The sequence below is a fragment of the Lepidochelys olivacea genome, assembly GCF_965140295.1.
Source record: "Lepidochelys olivacea isolate rLepOli2 genome assembly, chromosome: 2".
In the NCBI taxonomy this organism is placed as follows: domain Eukaryota; kingdom Metazoa; phylum Chordata; order Testudines; family Cheloniidae; genus Lepidochelys; species Lepidochelys olivacea.
In genome coordinates, this window is record NC_140412.1 from 111,139,271 (window position 1) to 111,160,726 (window position 21,456).

General features: G+C 41.5%; 1 protein-coding gene across 6 annotated transcripts in view; it reads right to left on the minus strand.

The window, feature by feature from the left end:
* RNF182 (ring finger protein 182) overlaps positions 1-21,456 on the minus strand; it is a 60,269-nt gene that overhangs the window by 4,575 nt on the left and 34,238 nt on the right. Inside the window, exon 1 of one of the 6 annotated variants that reach the window (XM_084620319.1) lies at positions 6,316-6,395. The exons of 4 other annotated variants lie outside the window; for them this stretch is intronic. The gene's annotated coding sequence lies outside the window, so the exon portion shown is untranslated. Of the gene's footprint in view, positions 1-486; positions 663-6,315; positions 6,396-21,456 lie in introns of those variants that run through there. One more of the 6 variants, XM_084620320.1, reaches the window with a different exon arrangement.

Genomic DNA, 21,456 nt, shown 5'->3' on the forward strand with positions numbered 1-21,456 from the left:
CCTGATTGGTCCCTTTGCATATGTACAAACTACTTATGCTAAACTGCTTTTGCCAGGGACACAACAGGAATGGAGTCTTAGAACTTTTAGAATTGAAAAGGAGAGGCAATATACATCTGGCTGTGGTTAGTTACAGAAGCAAAGCTGACTGTGCACTCAACTCTGCCACCTTTGTTCATGGGTATGTACACAGTTCCTGGACAAAGATGACAAAGACAACACTGACATTTCACACAGACGCTTCTATTCTCATAGCTCCACCTGAAATATATGCATCCGATGAAGTGAGCTGTAGCTCACAAGAGCTTATGCTCAAATAAATTGGGTAGTCTCTAAGGTGCCCCAAGTCCTCCTTTTCTTTCTGTTCGACCTTGTATTTAGTTGTGAAGCTGGGATTACCTTTCCCAGAAGAGCTCTGTGTAGCTTGAAAAACTTGTCTCTCACGCCAACAGAAGTTGGGTCAATAAAAGGTATTACCTCACCCACCTTATCTCTCTAAAATCCTGGGACCGACCTGGCTACAACACTGCATACAAAAAGAAGAGAGGCAGCCAGGAAGCTGGAGGTTGGGCATGTGTAGCAGCACGGATTCCTGTGTTTATGGGAACTAGAGCCCAGGGCCACACACAAGCACAGCTAAAGAGAGGTTAGAAATCAGTGTTAGTCAGGCAAGAAGTTCCCTCTGTATCACAGTTCAGGCATGGTGACAGGGCAGTGTGTGTGGGAAGCTTGCCCTACGGCTGCTGTGTAGATAAACACAGGACTCCATTCATCAGGGCTATCCAGCCAGTGCTTTTTACAAGCACTAAATGCACACAAATTTTTGTGTGTGTGGAAGTTTATGGTTATAGGCACATTTATGCAAATATTCATATTAGCTTAGTCATTAATTTAAAATGTATAAAATGTATAAAATGTCAGCTGAAGCTGCGCAAAACTTGGTAGTTATGAAAAAAGTACCCAGAGAATAACTGGCCAAGGAACAGGGGAAATGGGTGCTAGTTGTCTGTGTGGGGCCCATTTGAGGGAGTTTTACTCCCCTTACTTGAGCTTGCTTAACGCAGACTCTTGTAGAGGGCTGCAGACTGGCAGTGTTCGTTTGAAAACTGCTCCTCTGCTGCACCCATTTGCTGGGGGGTGGGGGGGGTTTGCTGGCTTGCAAGGGAGGCATGATGGTGATCCTGAAGGGGAAGCAGGGTGATGCCAGGTGCTTAAACTACCTGGTTGAATCTCTTTCTCGGTCTCCAAGCTGTTATGCAACACAGCGGGAGGCAGCCAAGTTGCTAGCTGCAGGAGCAGGTACCCTGATGTTTCCCTGTGGGCTGGTAACCACCAGAGAAACCTCTGGTGCTTGGGAATATGCCGCAAGTGCTGCTGCACTCCAATGAACATGGAACAGATCATTTTCTGAGCCTGGAAGTGGGAGCAGGAGCCATTTTATATTCCTGATCGGGCTGCTCCACCTCAGTCAGTACGGACAAGGTTAGGGATCTATTGCTACATTAGCAAAGCCCCCCAGCCTGTCCCAAAGAGCTTCCTTGAAGATCTTCTTTCTTCCAACTGGAAGTCACTCTGGAGGGAGCAGGAGAAAATTTACAGGGGAAATAAAAATAAATGTAATTCCCAGGGGAAAGAATCCCTTACAAAAGCTCACTGGCAAGGAGCAGATGAAAAACATCTGCTCTCTTTCATGGGGCCAGGACAAAGTGTTTCAGCAAATATGCCAGCAGGAGGAGCTTTGAGTTAATTAAAAAAAAAAAAAAAAAAAAAAAAAGGAACTGGCATCATCTCACTGGTTTGGATGGAAATACCCTGCTGATATGACTATAGTCCAGAAGAGGACATCCATATTAGAAGAATCCTATTTACAAGAAGTATTTAGACTTCCCTACAAAGGCCACACTTTGTCTTTAAAGCTCTGTAGCTGATTTTTAAACTATTATACCATCCATACCTATATTATAAATCAACAGCTCCTCCAACAAAAGCTCTTTACAAATGACAACAACCCAGTCCAAAATTACAGAGATGAAACAGCCAGAGGCATGCTGCCCTTCAAAAGAAGAGACTTTTTAAAAATATCAAAATACTTTCCTTCAGAAATCTCACAGAAGCTCTTTGATCACGTCTAGCTTTCCCAACAAATTGCAACCTCTTCTTCGGTATTGATTGAAAATCATATCTCCTGTAGACCACTGCATTCATATTCAACCAGTTCCAACTATATACTGTCTCAGCAGCAAGTGCCCATCTCACTGGATTTTTCCAGCTTGTGCCATGCAGTCTGCTAAAATAAAAAACTGCTTTACTCATCTTGACATTTGTCTACACTACATTCAATGCTCTGGCAGCTATAGTGTGTTCAACATGTTTCATGCCACATTTCTGCTAGCATTGGACAGTTTTTAACAATGAGCATTTGCCTGTCAGCTCTAATCAATGTGTCACTTTGCATTAATTACAGGATGTGGGATATTGATTTGTTCTTGGTTTATGGTGAACTGTGTACCTACACTGAAAAGTGCCTTAGTGAATTCTTTGCATGATAAAATGATTCTTACTGGGCAAGGGAGAGAAGCGTGGTTTTTTTTTATAAGGCTTTCAAAGAAAACCCAAGAAGTACTGTGCATGGAAGCGAAAATTTGCAACATGTGCAGCTTAAAGATTTTATTAATATTTTATAAATATATAATACCACATACAATAAATCTGAGGCAGGGACTGTCTTTTTACCAGAGGTTAAAAGAGCACTTAGCACAGTGGGGGCTCTAACTACTGCTGAGCTACAAATAACAACACTAGAATACAAAATATAGAAAACTGACATTCGGGTATGAGGTGCATGAAGGAAGTGAATAGCATATACAATGGTGTTATAGTTACAAAGAGTATAAACACATGTGTTAAACTGTCACAAACCATGTGTAATTCTTCCTTGTACCAATAGTCTAGGTGAGATTTTTAGGATCCTCTTCTCCTTAATAATGCACATCTAACTTAGAGTATATTTATTTATGTGAATGGCTGAGTGAGTACCTTGGCCTTTGAACGTTTATAATATGCAGTAACATAAAGGGTTTAAGGTATTGTGTAGTTTAAGGGATAACAATGTAATCAATGGGTAACACTGTTTTTCTGATTCCATTGGTAAAGGTTCCTTGTGTAGGCAGGGCAGACATTACTTACCTTGTTTTGTATCTAATACAGAGTGATATTTACCTACTATTGTACACTGGCTCGGCATGTACTTTCCACCACATTTTTGCCGATACATGAGCAGAGATCACCAGACTCCACCACATGTAACCTAGTGTAATTTGCATTACTTCTTAATTATTCTAATACTAAAACTATGTGCCGGATAGCAAGTGAAAGTGACAGGAATATCTGAGGATGTTTATTGAAAACAGAATACCCTGCATAACTTCCCTTTAGCTCCAGACAGAGGCTAAGACAATGCAGATACAAATCTTGCAACTGACTATGATGTAGACTGCTCCATCAATGAGGCACATAGAAACCAGCTTTTCCAGAGAACGATTTTATTTCTCATATATAATTATTAAATCATTTACACAGCAATATGCTGGTGGAATATTTTTATCCAAAATTAAGCTGTGCTTTATTTTATTTTTAGAATAAAAACAACAAAACACAAAGGGCCAGATCCCACAGAAGGTATATATTGATTTTAGTGGATTAATGCTAATTTACACAATTTAAAGATTTGGCCCCAAATTTGTATTTAAAATGGAAACAAAATTAGTTTTGTTAAAAAAATTATTCAACAATTCTTTCTTTCTTTCTTTCTTTCTTTCTTTTAATCTCTGTTAATTAATTAATTTCCTGTTTACTTGGGCTTCCACTTTTTTCTGTATTGGACAAACTGTTTGGTTACTTTTTCCTGCAATACTTTTTCACTGCAGATGGCTTTCCCTTTATGACTCTAAAATCAAAATAAATGATCCATTATAATATGAATAAATACTGCACTATAGAAATCCTATCCTTAAAAACACAATCATTATGCTATACAAAGAGATGAGAATTACTTCATAGAGCAGGCTCAAAAATTTACCACTCTTCTCTGGTAATATTTTTTTCACTGGGTTGCCCAGTTAGGTAGATAATCTGGGGCCCTGTTTTCCTTCTCCAGATTTTTTGCCCTTCAGAAGCTCTGAGAATTATGTGGTGTCTGTAAGACTTTGATTCTAGATGATGAATTGAAAAGATATACAATGATAAATAAAAAAGCTTGCCAACATTTTATTATGTTAATTAATGTTTAATTATGTGATCTGCAGATATGTAAACCACTTATCTTTATGCTCAGCATTAATAAAAAGCCAACATGTTATTATACTGGGTTTCAGAATGCCTGCCAATTAAAGATGATAACATTGTGGAAGTTTGCCAGGTAGTTTGCTTGACACAATACATTTGAATGTAACACATTAAAGTGAGTTAAGAAGCATCGTCACAGAAGCTTTTTGGTTTTTTTTTTATTTTAAGATATATTGTTGTACTGGAAAGTGTAGATTAATACATACAAAATTACACATCACTAAAATACTACAGAATTGTTTCCCTTAGGACATATTTTGTATTTTCTATCATTTGGGAGGGACCTTTGAGTGTGGGACCAGATGAGAACAAATTACAGTACTCAGTCATGATTTCTTCAGTCAGGTGAAATTACCATCTGTGCCAAGGGAACAAAAAAGGCCTATGTTCTGTAAATCCCACGTGAACCTTCAAAATAGAGTTTAAATAGAAATTAAGCAGTGCATAGGCCGTGTGCAGGTCTTCTGGTCTGGGTCTATAAATAATTCCAGCATGGAGTGCAAGGGAAGGTGTAATTCTTCCTTCTACTATTGCTATTACAACACGGGTGAAAGTAACTTAAAGGACTTACTGGTACTCCGGAGTCCTGAGCGGAGGGGCATGGCCTCGACCAGAAGAGGCGTGGCCTCAACCGGGAAGAGGTGGGGCCTTTAAATACCCAGGCCATTTAAATCAAGATTTAAAGGCCCCAGGGCTCTGGCTAAATCACCCCCAGAGCTACCAGCTGCAGAGGCGGCTGGGAGCCCTGGGGCTCAGGGGCGATATAAAGGGCCCTGGCCTCCACTACCACAGCAGAGCTCTGGGGCCTTTAAATCACCGCCGGAGCCCTGCTGCTGCTACCCCATGGCTCTGGCAGCAGGGCTCGGAGGGCGCTTTAAAGGGCCCGGGGCTCCCCACAGCGGCCGGAGCCCCTGACCCTTTAAAGCGCTGCCAGAGCCCTGCCGCCGCTACCACAGGGGATCCAGCAGTGGGGCTCTGGCGATGCTTTAAAGGGCCAGGGGTTCTGGCCGCTGCGGGAAGCCCCGGGACCTTTAAAGTGCCAGCCTAGGGAAGCTGGTCCGGTCCAGCACGGCGTACTGGCTCTTGCCGATGGACCGGACCGGACCGGCTTACTTTCACCTCTGAACACAGCTTCCCTGACACTGCAATGTTTTACTTGGTACACCTTGCTAATTAGCCACTGAACATCTATATATGGAAAAGAGATGGTTCTGAAGCAACATCCTAGATCTGGAAACCCTGCAATTTCAGGAAATTCAGATCTAGTTCTAGATTCGAACTCTATCGTCTATGCCTGCCTCTAATATGTAAATCGGTGATGGATGCAAATCAGAAAGTTTGGACATTTGGATGTTTATCTCTAGCTCTCTGAATTGTGATTCAGTCTGTACGCATGAAGTGAAATCTTGATCCCACTGAAGTCAATGAGAGTTCCGTCACTGACTTCAATTGACCCAGGATTTCACCCAAGAGATTTCCAGACCTCTTGTAAAACTTCCAGTACTCCCTGGTAGCCAGGCTGGCAAATCCATAAAACAGCCTAGGTGTGTCCTGGGTGAAACCAGGAAGTCCAGAGCCCTATGAAAATTAAACACAAAAACAATGACCTATGATGGTTTTGATCTCAGAAAATATTCCACTTCAATTGGTTCAAATTTTAAGGAAAGGTCTGTGTAAAAATTCTCTCTCATTCTTATTTTACCTGAACAAGTTAGCACAGCCACACTATAAAAGGAAAAAACAAAGGAATTATACTTGATGCAGTGTTGATACTGAAGTTTACGCATATTTTGCTATGTAGGTTTTATGTTTTATTCAGAATTGGTATTATTTTTCTTTGCCAAATAGAAAAGAAAATGTGAAAGACAACTGGATTTACTTTAGTTACAGAATGCTGACAATTCATAAGTGGCAGAACAACCTACTTCAGATACGAACTTTCACACATGAAGCAACCCTCTCAGTCCTTACCTTCCATCAACAAGCCTTTCTGGAGAAAATCTGAACCGAACTCTGTCCTGATTGATGTGCTATGCAATCTCCATAACTTCAGGGGTCATCTGAGAAACATATAATCAAACTCTCTAGGTATATTAACATGTAAGACCTGAACTTCAGTTTACTTGGAAAGTATATTTAAAAAATAAGTGTTGGGATAAAATATATACATTTTTTTGCACTATGCCAATATTTGGTTTACCAAAAATGTGACATTCCCCTCTCAGTTAAGTTTAGTACAAATGGAATTGTATTGAAGGAACTGAGAACGGGATCTAGTTTATAATTCTCACAAATATGCTAAAAAGAACCCTAATAAATTAAAAATCCAGATGTTGAGAGAAAAAAAATATCATTAAATTCTGCTACTTACTAATCATAGGATAAAGCTAAGAAGCATGCCTGCATTGTGGTCTTCCTGGTGTTTGAGTGATCACACAAATGTAAAAATCGTGAAGAGGCTAAGTTTGCCCATGACTGCATTAGTCATCGTGCAGATGTTTGTACTCATATTGGAACGATCCATTGGACATGCTTTGTACACAAGGGGGGGAAAAAGCAAATATAGCAACAATCCAGTAAGTTTGCTTTATGCTTCAAATTTTCTTGATGGTTACTTAATTCATGAGAGCCCTTGCTGGCAATTATGCCACCCCAGCAAGCTTCATTTTCATCTGATTTTCAAAGGCATATTTCCTTTGCCTTGATAGTTTTCACAAATAATGAAATGGAAAAATTCTGGCTGTATTTTTACATAAAGGATGAGGTAATTAGAACCTGTGTCCTCCCTTGAACTCGGTGAATACTGCAAAAAAGTATCTGTGAACATTCATTTGAATGTTTATTTGAGCCTTTCATGATTGAAAATAGTCGACAAGGAGTATCATAGCAATTCCTGTTCTGTATAGCAGAATTTCAGTTTCATAAACAGAGGTCCAGATTGTTTCCCCAGCATCTGCACATAGAGGGGTCCTCCACATGCAGATTTCTCTTCCTCTGTGTGTGGAAGGGGCGCTATAGCCCTTCAGAAGCACTGTTTCCTACACTCACCTTCCCCCATCTCATCCCAGACCTTGGAGGACCCTCTCTGCACAGTCAGAGATCCACACAAGAAAAGTGAGGGGAGGGGGGTGAGCTGGGAAAATAAAGGGTTTGGGGTAGGATGCTCATGTAGCTCTATGGAACTTGCATAGCAAAATTAATAAAGCTCTAGGCTGTGTTAATATTTCCACAGTCTCCAACAAGGAGCTTGAAGGGAACCATGGCCAGAGGGAATCCCTGTCAGTGCAGTTCCCATGGGAGCTGGGCTGGGGCAGTGGCCATTAGGAACAAGAGTAACTACATGGATACAGGGCTTCCACATGAATGGGATCGACTTTTCCAAAATAGGAGGACCCACCCACTTCCCCACAGCAGGACAATGGGGGATAATTTCTGTGAAGGATTTTCACATAAAAAAATCCCCTCCCATGGCTTTCCACATAGGCCCATGGGAAGTACAATGCAGGGACTTTTTGCTCTGTATTTGTACAGTGCCTAGTGCACTGGGGTCCTGGTCCATACCTAGGGCTCCTAGGCATTACTGCAACATGAACAAAAATACCATTATAGCTAGTCAAGGATTCCACAAGAAGTGTTGTGGTAATTTCTCAATCTATAAGCTAACTTTTCCATTGGTGAAACTTCTGAAGTCCATTCCTGTCCTCCGCTCCTGTCCTGTAGGGACCTATCCCAATTTCTATTGCTGTGCAATATAGAAATTTAATTTTTTTTAATGAATTTACTTCAGTGGAGTTCATGCCCCTTTATTTGTTTTATGTGAATGCTCTTGTGTATGAGTTTATTGGCAGGAATGATCACAAAAATGGCAAATTTTAGGTGAACATTGCAGGGTATGCACAGAAAGGGAAATGCCAACATTCATACTAGAAACCTGATTCTAAGAGTTAAACTAATCAAGTCCTGGAACAGAAATATGTCATATGCTCTATGTTTTCAATCAAAACCACTTGGATTGCAGATACCAAATAAACCACTTGCAAACAAGCTACAGAGAAAAAAATATTTGCAGAAATTATTCTATGAATAATTTGGAACAACAGATAAATGAGACAAAACTTCAATCTGTTTGCAGAGATTTAAACAGAAAAAGAGGTGAAACTGGTTGAATAAATTGCTTGGTACAAATGATTTTCCCAGCTGCAGTCTGTGCTTACCTCAAATGTGCAATAGAATCTATTGCAATGGACTTTTATGTGTAATGCGACTGGGAACTGAAAACAGATTCCTCTTAAACAATAGGAACGCAAGTGTTAGAAAAGCAATTTTGGGACTTCCTTGTAACAGATGGCATCATACTAATTTATAGCAAAGTGCTATAAAGTGTAGCCTCACCAGCCCCATGACTGCTGGAGTGTTGCTGTGACTTGCTTAAATCAAATTAATGCCGGAATAGGACTTCTCAGTCTTCAAGAGGACTGAAATTGCATTATTGAGACTTAATATGGTACTTAGCAATGAAATGTGCTGGTCTTGTCCCCGTTGTGGGTTGTCAATGAAAGAGAATATTGTATTGACAGCAACGGGAGACAATCCTTTAACTTAAGCAGTAAAGTTATTGCTAATGGATACAATGCTGTCTAGGTCAAGTGAAGGGCAGAATCTTCACAGACTGAACTTGTATATATAGTGGTAATACACAGACCACAAATGTTCAGCAAGGACACTGATGGTGGGCTGTTAAGAGACTTTCATGCCATGCCAGAACATACAGATATGTAGTCCCCTTTCAGTTTATTACAACTAGAACCGACACTTTAGTGTTGTTGATGTTGTTTAGATTAGGACTGATAATGTGATATTCCTGTTGGAGTATTTAATTCTAGGGCTTCCCTGGAACTGGATGAGGGACAGTCAGATCATGGCTCGATCCTGCAAACCCTTACTCACCTGGATAGGTCCTAGAGATACGAGCAGTTCCAGTACACTGAGGAGGCTGGCCAGACAGTTTACTGTGGAAGAGACGGGGAACACCCACTAGATGGGGTGAGCTCAGAACGTCTCCCCAAAGTGCTTGTGGATGAGAAGGGATTGGGTTCTTGGGGGAGACTTTGCTGCTCTCCACTTTACTCATTGCAGTCATAGATGGGAGAGTAGGTATTTCATAGTGTTGGCTGACTCTGGTGGAAAGTGGGAAGAAGGAAGGGGACCACTTTATTGTCTCCCCTTCTGTCAGCCAATGAAACTCTTCTCTTCACTGGGGGAGACAACACCCCCACCCAAAGTCATTTCTAATGAAGCCATGGCTAATATGGCAGTGGAGAGGCATCTCAGATTACATTTACAGCCCTTAGGGATTCCATGCATTGTCTCTGTGGATGCTCTCAAACATCCCTCCCATGCGCTGGATGCCAGTACCACTCCTTGGGCACTGAGCATGGTGAGCTGCAGAGCTCCCTCTGCACTGCATCTGCTGAGCAGTTGCATCACAATTTGACCCAATGACAGAGCATATATAGAGCAAAATCCAGACCTTTACTGCACTCCAAAGGGAACTGATACCCAGACTTCAGAAAACAGGTGCCATATATTCCCAGTTAAACTGCATTGACATCACTGAGCAAGCAGGAAGCCCCCACACGCTAGCCAACTGTAGCTTTCAACAGGTCTTCAAAAAGGTAACCTCAAGAAGTGCATATTGCAACCAAAGAATATGGAGGTCATAAAAGCCTGGATAATTGTGGGCATGCCTGCAATACAGAGAAGTGGTTGAAGTTATTTAGCCAATGCAGATGAAAAGGGGTACTTTTAACTATTGACACTACATGGTCCACCACTGCCAATATCAGCAAACCTAATGGTCAGTGGTACTGAAGGTTGCTTAGTGATCTAAAATAGCCCAGAGGAGACAATCAATTGGTTAAACTAGTGCAGTCTACATGTCAGATTGAGATTAAAAATAGTTTAAAAGGTGTCAAAATTGCTCCACTACAATCTTCTCAGTAACCTGGCTCAAATGAGGAAGATTAGAAATACAGCAGTAGTTGGCAAAACTGATATGAAGGGACAGCTTCTTAAACATGAACCTAACAGTCACTTGTGAAAAAGTGGATCCTTGGCAATGATTTCTTTCAGGAAGGAAATCTTAACCAGTAGTATACCCAATACCTCCTTCAGAGGAAGCCATACGGAGCCTGAGTCTACTAGCTCATAGGTTTCAGGCCAAGAAACCAGCACATCTAGCACCAAGAATCAGATTCTCAGCCTTTCACTGCTCCTAAGTGGGCAGCTGAGGAGGCTGGGTATGCTAGCTCTATGTCATTCCAAAGATCCCCTCGCATAAGGAGTATATTGGGGCTATGCAGGGGGTTTGTGGTTGGGATATGCTGTGCTCTAACAGACTTTGAGGGCATAGTGGCCTCTAGGGAACCTTTTACTAGCCAGAACAACTTGGAGCAGCCTGAGGCTACTCTTAGGCCTGGTCTATACTTAAACCATAGGCTGACATAGCTATGGTGCTCAGAGGGGTGAAAAATCCACACCCCTGAGTGCTATACCTACCTAAATCCTGGTGTAGATGCAGGTAGGTTGACAGAAGACTGCTTCCATTGACCTAGTTACTGTTGCTTGGAGAAGTGGTGTTCCTACAGTGACAGAACCCCCCCCCGCTTCCATCACTGTAGGCTACGCTGCATCTACACTATAGGATTATGCCAACATTGCTATGCTGCTATAGTCCTTGTAGCATAGACATGGCCTTAGTAATGCTGGGAGCATATTCAGGCCTGAATATCTACCCAGGATTAGGTGAGAGGACCAGAAAAGTGGCAAGTGCTCCAGTGTATCTGAAGATTTATCTCTCAGCACGTGTAACCTGTCAAAACTCAGAGATGATGTACTTCCCTCACCCCCGTCCCCACCCAAAAGGATTTGCTACCACAGAGACAGCCAATCCAATAAAATCTGATCATTCTTGTCTGCAAAGTAGATAGAAAAAGTCTTGCAGTGAGAATCACCTGGTTCTGTTTTTGGGCAAGGATAACCTGGGTTCCCTAGATTGTCCTCCACCCAAAATAGTTCTACTAGTCAGGACTTTGTGGACTCTATGGAGTAGGTATGAAAGTTTTCTTTGCCTTCACCACAGCCATGGCCCTTTTCTGTCATTTGCATACTACTACACTTGAAATGGTAAACTAATTTCAAATATTTAAAGTGTGTTTTTCCATTTAAACATATTTAAAAACACAAAAATCGCTGAGGCATATCACTGTCTCAGAAATTTCTCCATATGGCCTGCCCAGCAGTCTAACTAGAAAGTTTAGATAAAGGGAACTTAAAGTCATATAAACTATCATAAAGCAGGATCACATAAGAGTTCTTATACTTGCTTACTTAGCTGTTCTACCTCGTATTGTTTGAGACCTGATATATTATTTGTCACACAGTACACTGGGTTTTAGTTAAGTGCCTAGTTAATTGCATTCATGGTTAGATGCTGTACAATGCAAGAAGAATACAAATTAGAACCATCAAAAATTCTAGATTTCACTCTAATATGGACAAATCTCCTTAGCAACATATTATTTTCTTAATGAGTACTCCCAGCAATGTCACTTTTCCTTTTAGAGTGTCACAAAAGAACAGTTTGGCGGAGGAGAAAAGAATGAAGCAGGATAATGAAGGATAATTCTTGCCTGATCCAAATTAAGAATGAGAAGACACTTTGACAGGGAAAGAAACAGTAAGATTAAAGTTACATTAAAGAGTATAATTAATATTTCTTTAAAAATAATTAAAGAATATAATGGTTTTAATAAAGCAAAACCACCTTCACCCTCACTACTCTGAGCTGTTGAATGGAATGGTCTCCTGAACACTCCACTGCGTCTGATATCTTTTCCAAAAAGTGATGAGCGAATGATCAGCCAGCTCAGTGACTTGACGGACCAAACATTCCAGGATGATTTATATATTTCCTAATGCACTCACTTTCAGTGTGCTGAATGCTTGCAATTTGCATATATTTATAAGGTAAAAGTCCCTTCTCTGAAGTGCCAGGGGGTTAATACATAGGGCTGCATTTCATCCATTGTGAATCCATGGTTTCGTCACACGTCTCCAAACACTGTGCACACAAGTTGTAGTGTATTAAAATATATCCTTCTCCTGGGGTTTGGTTTTATTGACAAAAGGAGCTCTCAATGAAACATAAAATCCAGCCCAAGCGATCTCTCTAGATTGGACTGCTTACAACAAGACTAACGCAGGATTTCTCAGCACCCTCCCCCATATTCTCTCCTTCAGTAGAGCCACTCCCACCACTCTTCTATTAAGTGAATTATGAGTTACTTGCAACAGAGATAGGTTCAACAGAAGTTATTTAACATTGTCCAGCAGATCATCACTTTCTATCAAGTTGAGGTTTTGCTACAACAGCTGCCTATCAGTTGCACTTGTGTTTGCCTGCTTAGCACCAGATCTGTAAGCAGTCCATGGTGTTACACGAGCCATGGAGAGGAACAAAAAAGTGCTTTTAGAAAAGCGATAGAAGATATCTGAGAAGACCACAGAAGTTTTATCTTTCACTCTACAAGTTTCCATACCCAGAACACGTCTCAAATTGACCTGGATGGTTCAGAGGATGAGTAAAGACATAAAATTGAGACTGTCATCTTCAGGGTCCATATATTCCCCTCCCCTCATGTAGATTTGTGAACTGTGCTGCTCAGCCATATTCTTCCCTTAGAAAGGCGAGGCAGTGATACTACACAATAGATATGGCTTCACAATAGAAGACCTGCAGACCCTTCCCCAAAGGTTTTTGTAATTCTCTTAGACCCATACCTCCAGCCATGCAACAGTGTGTCCCTCTATAATGACCCCTCTAATAGAGGTAACAAAGTCTGCAAGTGGAAACTTTCAGTAACATTAACTTCCATGAGTTTCTAACAGAGCCCAATTCTGCAGGATCTCTTGCACACTGCTGTATAAATGGGAGGGGGATGGGACACAGGTGAGCCAGGGGGAAGAGCAAGCAAATACAGTGCTAGTGGATCTTACGCTACATAGATCTACCAGCTATTGCCCCCTCCAGAGAGGCATTCAGAGAGCAGTGGCCACAGTTTCCACACACTAAACCAAAATACCTATGATCAGACAGGTTACTTTTATGACACCTGTTAAAGGGAATGACTGTTTTCTTCAATAAGGTTATCTTTTTAAAAGATTTCCATAGTAAGGGGGAAAATCAAACAGATTTTTCTGAAGAAAAGACTCTTGTTGCAAATGCTAATAGTGCTATCTTTATGCAACAACTATCCTATTGACACATTTCTGAGATTGAACTATGCACCAAATAGAACCTTAGTTTATGTATCCAGATGTGCAATGGCTAATCCTGTAGTCCTCACTCAGGCAAAAGTTCCACTGAACTGAATAGGAAGTGGTCTGAAAAAGGTCTGCAAGATAATCCCACCTGGTGAAATTCCTTCCCCACAATGATACAGATTGAATTTTCTGACTTTTTTCAGCCTGTCCAAAAGGAAGGTTCACCCTGTTAATGAGGTATTCCTTCTCTATATCAAGAAGTGATTATGTTTTAGCCAGAGGATATCATGCCACCTGTGACCAAACCTCTAGCTTCCAATTATCCCTGCCAAACTGCACAAAATAAAAACAGTACTGAACACCACTTTTAGTGATGCAATTTATGGTATAATACATCTGTAAATAATTCTTACGTCACTGAGAAAAAGGGTGAAATGGTTAAAAACACTTAGATTACAAAAATGGAACTGGGGCAGGGCCATCCTTACCCATATGCAAAGCACCAAATTTCCTGGTGCCCTGCACAGCCGCATCCTGCTCCAGCCCCTGCTCCGGCTCCGGCTCTTCCCCAGGCCCCTGCCCCAGACCCACCTCTTCCTGCCCCTGCTCCACCCCAGCCCCGCCCCCACTCTTCTGAAGACTGCAACCAGACCCAACCCTGCACTCACCGTGTGGTAAGTGGAGGGACCCGGCCCCAGCCTGCTCCACTCCCCTGGCTTCCAGCCACGCCGCTGGCCAGTGCTGGGGGGTGGTTCCTTCCCGGTGGAGGCCTGGGGGCTGCGAAGGGCACCAAAACAGCTAGGGATGGCCCTGAACTGGGGCATAATGCTATGTCAACAGAACCTCTAGATGGGGGTGACCAACCTGAGCCTGAGAAGGAGCCAGAATTTACCAATGAACATTGCCAAAGAGCCACAGTAATCTGTCAGCAGCCCCCATCTGCTACCCCCCTCTAGCCCCGAGCACCTCCCGCCCACTAGCAGCCCCATCAATCAGTCCCTCCCCTTCCCTCCCCATGCCTCCCGCCCACCGCAATCAACTGTTTTGCAGTGTGCAGGAGGTTCTGGTGGGGAGGGGGGAGGAGTGAGGGCATGGCAGGCTCGGGGGAAGGCACCAGGGCCTTGGGGGAAGGGGTGGAATGGTGGCAGGACCTGAAGCAGAGCATGGGGTTGAGCAGTGAGCATCCCACAGCTCACTGGAAAGTTAGCATCTGTAGTTCCAGCCCCAGAGTCATCACCTATGCAAGGAGCTGCATACTAACCTCTGAAGAGCCGCATGCGGCTCCGGAGCCACAGGTTGGCCACCCCTGCTCTAGATATTGCAAGTCAGCCCCTGATCTCAGTTAGACCAGTGTGAATCCAGAGTAATTCAGTTGAAACCAACGTAACTTTAGCCAATGTCATGTTAGCAAATCTTGCCTATTTTTGTCTTTAAAAAACAGAACACCAATAGTGATGTCAAAGTAAATAAATGTTATAACAATGGTGGAATATCGTGTTAATGTTTTTTTTTTTTTTTTTTGCCAGTCTCATAGATAGGTTGCATTGAAACAAGGTCTACTGTTCCATTCTGTTGCTTTCATTATATATTTTTTAAAGGTATGTTAACAAATCTTATTTTTAGGGATTCATAACTTAGTTAATTTCATTTACATTTGCTTGGAATGTTGCATGAGAAATGTAATGTATGAGTATGGGCATTTTTTCCAAAGGGCCCTATCTGCAAACCATATGGAGGTAAAACTCCACGTTCACTTCCTGGGTGAGAGGGGACAGTGCCTGTAAAGCCTGCAAACCCTCAGAAATATTTTGGTTTGTAGCTTTAAAACTCTTTTTGGCTCATGTAGTCAAAGATGCAGTAGACAATCCTATAGTTCGTACTCAGGCAAAAGTCCTACTGGATTGAATGGGAGGCAATAAGAAAAGCAAACTAAAAAAAATTTTTTTACAAAAATGTCGGGTGTTAATCTGTAGAGAATGATGCTGTTATTGAAAACCATTTTTAAATTGTCAAGTTATTAAAGCTTGGCAACAGGTGTGCTTGTATCTACATCCACTCTGTGAACATCATAATTAAGAAATGGCATTTTAGTCATTACACCATCATCATACAACTCTGCATGTACTTGCATGCCCAAAATGATAAACTTGTTTTAAAACCAGAGGGTGTGTAAAAGGGGCAGACAGGATCTCTCTGTAAGTCTTTATGAATGCATGAATTCTGGAAGCTATTGGCAGAGTATCAAGTCTAATGGACCTGATCCAGTAGGTGAATGAAGCATTTGATACTCTTGCACTACATTGTATCCTGTCCAAAAGGGCCATTATGGTAGCAGAAGAAGTGTCTCATATATTCTATTAATGTACCATGTGAAATAATTGCTCCGTTGGGTCTGAGAGAGACCTAAGTATAATTCACTGGCAATAGCAGGGTTAAAACATATTATTTGGTAATCTTTTAATTCAACTATTCAGAAAATGAAATTTAATACAATAAATGATTAAAACAACATCAATAAGAATTGTATTTTTACTGAAAAAAAATCAAGGGAATTCAAATGAAAGATTTTCAATCCATTCTCAGTGTCCTGATTCCTGGGGCAAATTCTACCCTCAGTGGCACCTGTTCAAGGCCACTGAACTCAGCCCCATTGAGTTAAATGGGCTGCATGCGTGTAACTGAAGACATTTTGTAAGATTTGCTTCTGAGATCCCTATAATGCCTAAGCTAATAGTGGTATCTCAAATTAAAATATACGCCTGAAACGTAAGTTTCTTGGTGTTTGTCAGCTTTAGTTCGCACACTACTATTATTTTAGCATATTTCTGTATTTCTTATACTGTTTTTTGGGTCAGCATAAAAGTACTGGATAACTCTACTCTCAGTCTGGATCAGAACACTTCAACAGTAAACAATATCAGTGTGGCCACAGACCATGGCTATATATTTGTACACTATTATTAGTATTATTAATTCTTATGATGATGATGATTTGCTTTATAGTGCCCAAAATATACTTAGGGATTTAAAAGAAATATATAAAAAGACAAGGCCCCTGCAACAAAGGTCTTACAGTCTAATATTAGAGATGATGTGATGAAAAGAGAACAAACAGTCAATGTGGGGGAAGGAGGACAAGGGTTACAATTATATGGTGGCTCAGTTTGAGCAGATGCACATTTTGGGATTGTTTAATGAACAATGAAATCTTGTTATTTTAATGAACTCACTCACTTCTTGAAGGTGCTCTCACAGAAGTGTGTTTGAAAGAGTGAGATAAAGGATGAGAGTTTGGTGGATGGGATGAGGTTACAAACACGTGTGTGGGGGGAGTGGTATGGAAGATGGTATAGACATGAGTGTGGGAGAAGGAAATTCAGGAAAGGCGGCTTCAAGGCTAGCATTATTTGCAGAGTAGAGGGAGGTAGGATGAATTCAGTAGGAGACTGTCAGAGATATACGCAGGGCCAGATGTAGAGCCTTGAATATGATGAAAACTACTTTGACCTTGATATGCAAGCCAGTCCATGGAGTGAGTCAAAGATGGGAGAGGTGGTAACATGGCTTGTAAGATGGCTAAGGAAGATGTCAGGGTTTTGGACATGCTGGAGGAAAGCAATGTGGATATCAAGTCAGCTGGTGAGAAGTGGGTTACAGGAGACAAGGTGGAAGAGAGTATAAAGGAATAAATTTGTTAGTCTCTAAGGTGCCACAAGTACTCCTTTTCTTTTTGCGAATACAGACTAACACAGCTGCTACTCTGAAACAAGAGATTGAGACATTGGACAGATAGGAAGGTGAGGGAATTTTAGATATGTTGTGGAGGGAGCAATGGCAGGATTTTATCCTAGCCTGGATGTAAAGAGAAAAAGGAGAAGGAAGCGCTGAAATTTATCTTTGCATTGCAAACCTGGGAATTGCTTTGTTGTTGACAGTAATGGAGACTGGTTGAGCAGACAAGGATTTAGGAGGGAAAATTACAAGATGGCTTTGGTAATCCTTAGTTGGAGCTGTCAGCAAACCATCCTAGATGAAATGTTAGTGAATGCAGGAGAAAGCAGGCAATTCTATTTCCTCTCTCACTAGCCTCACAAGACTCTCTCACTAGCAAGAAGGTTCAATTTCCAACCATAGTTAATGGCACCTATGAAAACAAATTAGATGTTTTAGGCAGGTGAGGTCACTTCCTTAGGTTTTAGGCCACCAAGCTGACAAATGGTTTGGATATTATCATAGAAAATACCTTAAATAAAAATGGATAGCCATGGAGTGGCAGATGTGATTTATGGCAACTCCTTTATCTTTTGTGAGGAAATCATATTTCCTCAAACAAAACTTATTGGGTTTGTCATGGAATTGACAGACATGCATGATTCTGAGACATGATTTGTTTCTATGTACAACTGGATTACTACACTCCTGAATGAAAGATATTGTTTGTGACTCCAAGCCCACAGGGTTAGTCTAATACAGCTGGGTGTTCAACAAGACAGGATTGTGAATGCAGGATAAGGGACTATGGTGCTGCCAACATTTCATACATGTGAATGGTACATGTGCCCTGTACCACTTATGGCTCTAAGTTAGCAATGCTCTGGTTATGGCTGGGGAAATATTTACATTCTAGGCACCTGATTTCAAATATTTATAACCTGAATAAAGTGTACCCTTGGACTGAAATTTCTCATGTTTCTTTTCAGCCTTAAATTATTTAGGTAGAAAGTTTAGTAAATCAGAAATTGCCAAATGGGATTTTAAGTGTTAAGAAACACATCAGGTTCTTTTTTGTACTCAGATAACTCAAAACCAATAAACTTTTAAAACTCTGAACTTTACCCCTAGTTCTCAATGAGACGTTTATTTGCGGCTAGAAGGAATCATTGTGACTATCTAATCTTTTGTAAGACAGGTCATAGAATGCCACCCAGTAATTCCTGCATCAAGCCAGATCCCATCTGGGCCTTACAGAGGTGCACAGTCTCGGGAGGGTGCAAGGAACTTTTCCCACGCTCAGTGTGTGACCCTTATAACATAGGAACTGCTTCCTGACAGGGGGCAGGAAGAATGGTGATGAGGTGGAGCAGAGCTGGCCCTTGGACTGCTGCACAAGGGGCTGTAAGTTGCATCTCATTATGGGGCATAGCTTCTGAGAACCTGAGGAGGCGTTTTGGACCACATCCTGTGGTCAGCTAAGGCTGGGTTGTGCTGCTCTGGTGGAGCAATGTAACCTTAGCATCCTAAAATGCCAACAATCCCTCACTACCAGGAGCTCCTTAGAACCACAGACAGCTGGCTTAAGAGAAAGCAACCCTGAAACTGCTCTGATTTACACTGCAGACTTGGGGGAAGCAAGGATAGCTTTATGCCACCTTCTCAGCTGTTCTGAGAATACCTTGGTCATAGCTTAGAATCCAGGCCCCTGCTTTTCTGAGGCAGAATGTCTCCCGATGCTCCCTTAGGAATGGCACAGCTCTACACTTTCCTAGACATGGGACTGTTCTTACAAGACACAATTTTTTAACAAGCCGCTGTGCAGTATTTGTATGTGCCAGTGGTTCTCAACCTGCAGGCTGTGTGCGGCCCAGTTAGCACACAGCTGCAGCCCAGCTGTGTGCTAAAGCCTGCACAGCCCCACCCGGCGGGGTCTGGGGTCCATTGAAGGAGGGCACTGGGAAAGAAGGATTTTCCTCATTAGGTAAATTCCCATAAAGGAAAGGGAAAAAAAATCCTGACCTGTTACGGTTGTCCAACCAAAATGGAGCATATAATACACTTGATGCCACTCTTCTGAAAGCATACTAGAGAAGCTGGGGAGAGCCATGATGTATTTCTCTGAATATCATGTTGATAAGTTTAGCGAGGTTTTGGTCTATGAGTAGAGTGTGCATACAATATTATTAGCTATTGAATTTCACCTGGTATTTTGGGAACCATTCTTCCTTATCTCCATTCCACAATCAATATCCAAAAGGAGAGACTCCCCCCACCCCCTGCAACAAAAACCATTGCATTCAGAGAAGACTGGACGTCCTCACATAAATGTTGATTTAAGACTTCAAACAAGAGTGACAGGAAGAATGCCCATGGATTTATTAAATAAAAGAGAAGCTATGTTTAAACATTAAGGCTAGGACACATGAGGAGCGCAGCTCCCAGTGCTGGTCCACTGTCTACACTGCTGCTTTACAGAGCTGAAACGTGCTGTGCTCGGGGTGTGTGTGTTTTTTCACAATCCTGAGAACGTTGCAGCACTGTAAATTGCCAGTGTAGACAAGCCCTCCGTGACAACCAAACACCACAATTCTCATAACTTCACATGCATTAATTATATATATATGAATAGAGAAAGGACTTTCAGCAAATTGTAACCTTTCCTCTGATACCTTACAAGGCTTGCTTTATATGCAAAGGTAAGTCTTCACTCGTAATGTTAAAGCACTGTCGCAGCAGTGCCTTAACATGGCCGTGCAGTCGTAGCACCAGCTACTAGGAGAGCTCTCTCCCAGCGCTCTGAATACCCACCTCCACGCGGGGAGTAGCTCCCAGCGCTGGTGCACTGTCTACGCTGACCCTTTACAACGCTGAAACTTGCAGTGCTCAGGGGGGTGTTTTTTACACCCCTGAGCGAGAAAGTTTCAGTGCTTTCAAGTGCCAGTATAGACAAGCCCTCATATCAGAATTATATACAGATGAGGAATACGGGGGGTTGCAGGGTGCTCTCCCAAGGCAAAGAACGTCACAATAGATACTACCTGTAGGCCCTGAGGATGTCACATGGGCCGCAGCTGTGTGCTGCTTGGGTGGCAGGTTGAGAACCACTGATATAAATACACCTACTATGTTATACTGTCGGAAGTTACCTATCAGCCTTGAGTGATTATAGGCATATAATGGGTGAAAAGGGTGAAATGAGTTAGTACTTATGTGTACACATTTCAGATTGTAAACTATATCTCTAGTCTATCTGGTAAATAGGTATATTTTGATTTAAAATACCATAACTGTCTTGAGAAAGTCTTGTAGACTTTCTGCAAGTTAAAATCTCTCGCTTTATATAATATTGTAATGATTCACAGCATCATTATATTAATATGGTTATTTGTATTTAACTGGTTATAGGGCATGTACTATTGTCAATTCCTATTATGAATAATTTGAATATATTGCAATTGAAAAGAAAAATGCACAAAAAAGGCCCAATTTGCAACAAGGTCTGAAGATTTAAAGACCCTCCTCAAACACACACACCAGCTTTTTAACAACAAGAATGCAAAAAGCAAATCAGCAAGTCTCTTTATGTGCACTACTGTAACACAAAAAAGGTTGAATAGAATTTTAATTGTAAAGGAGTACAATATTAATGCATGTTAATGGAAACCACAATTTAAATTCTGACAAATTACCCTCACTCCCCAACACATATTTCAGCTTGAAGCAAATGTGTTTGGTTGTATTACTATAAACTGCTGAAAAAGAGACTTTAGATGGAAATGTGGCCAGATCTTTAACCACAGCAAAACACAGTGGGATAAATTCTGTTTGCAGTTTACATACACAGGACACCACTGGTGAACTTACATACAATTGCTCAAAACACGCCTTAATTTACCAGCAGGACCTAGGAAGGGCAGACAGTCACTTTAAGGTGGGTTCACTCATTCCTTTTGGAAAGATCTCAGAGGATTTCAACAGGCAATTTTTTTCCTCTGAGAATTCTCACTTATGGAGTCTCAGAGGGGTTAATCTTGTCAGCTCTCTTTTTCCATGTGTACATTTTGTAAAGCCACA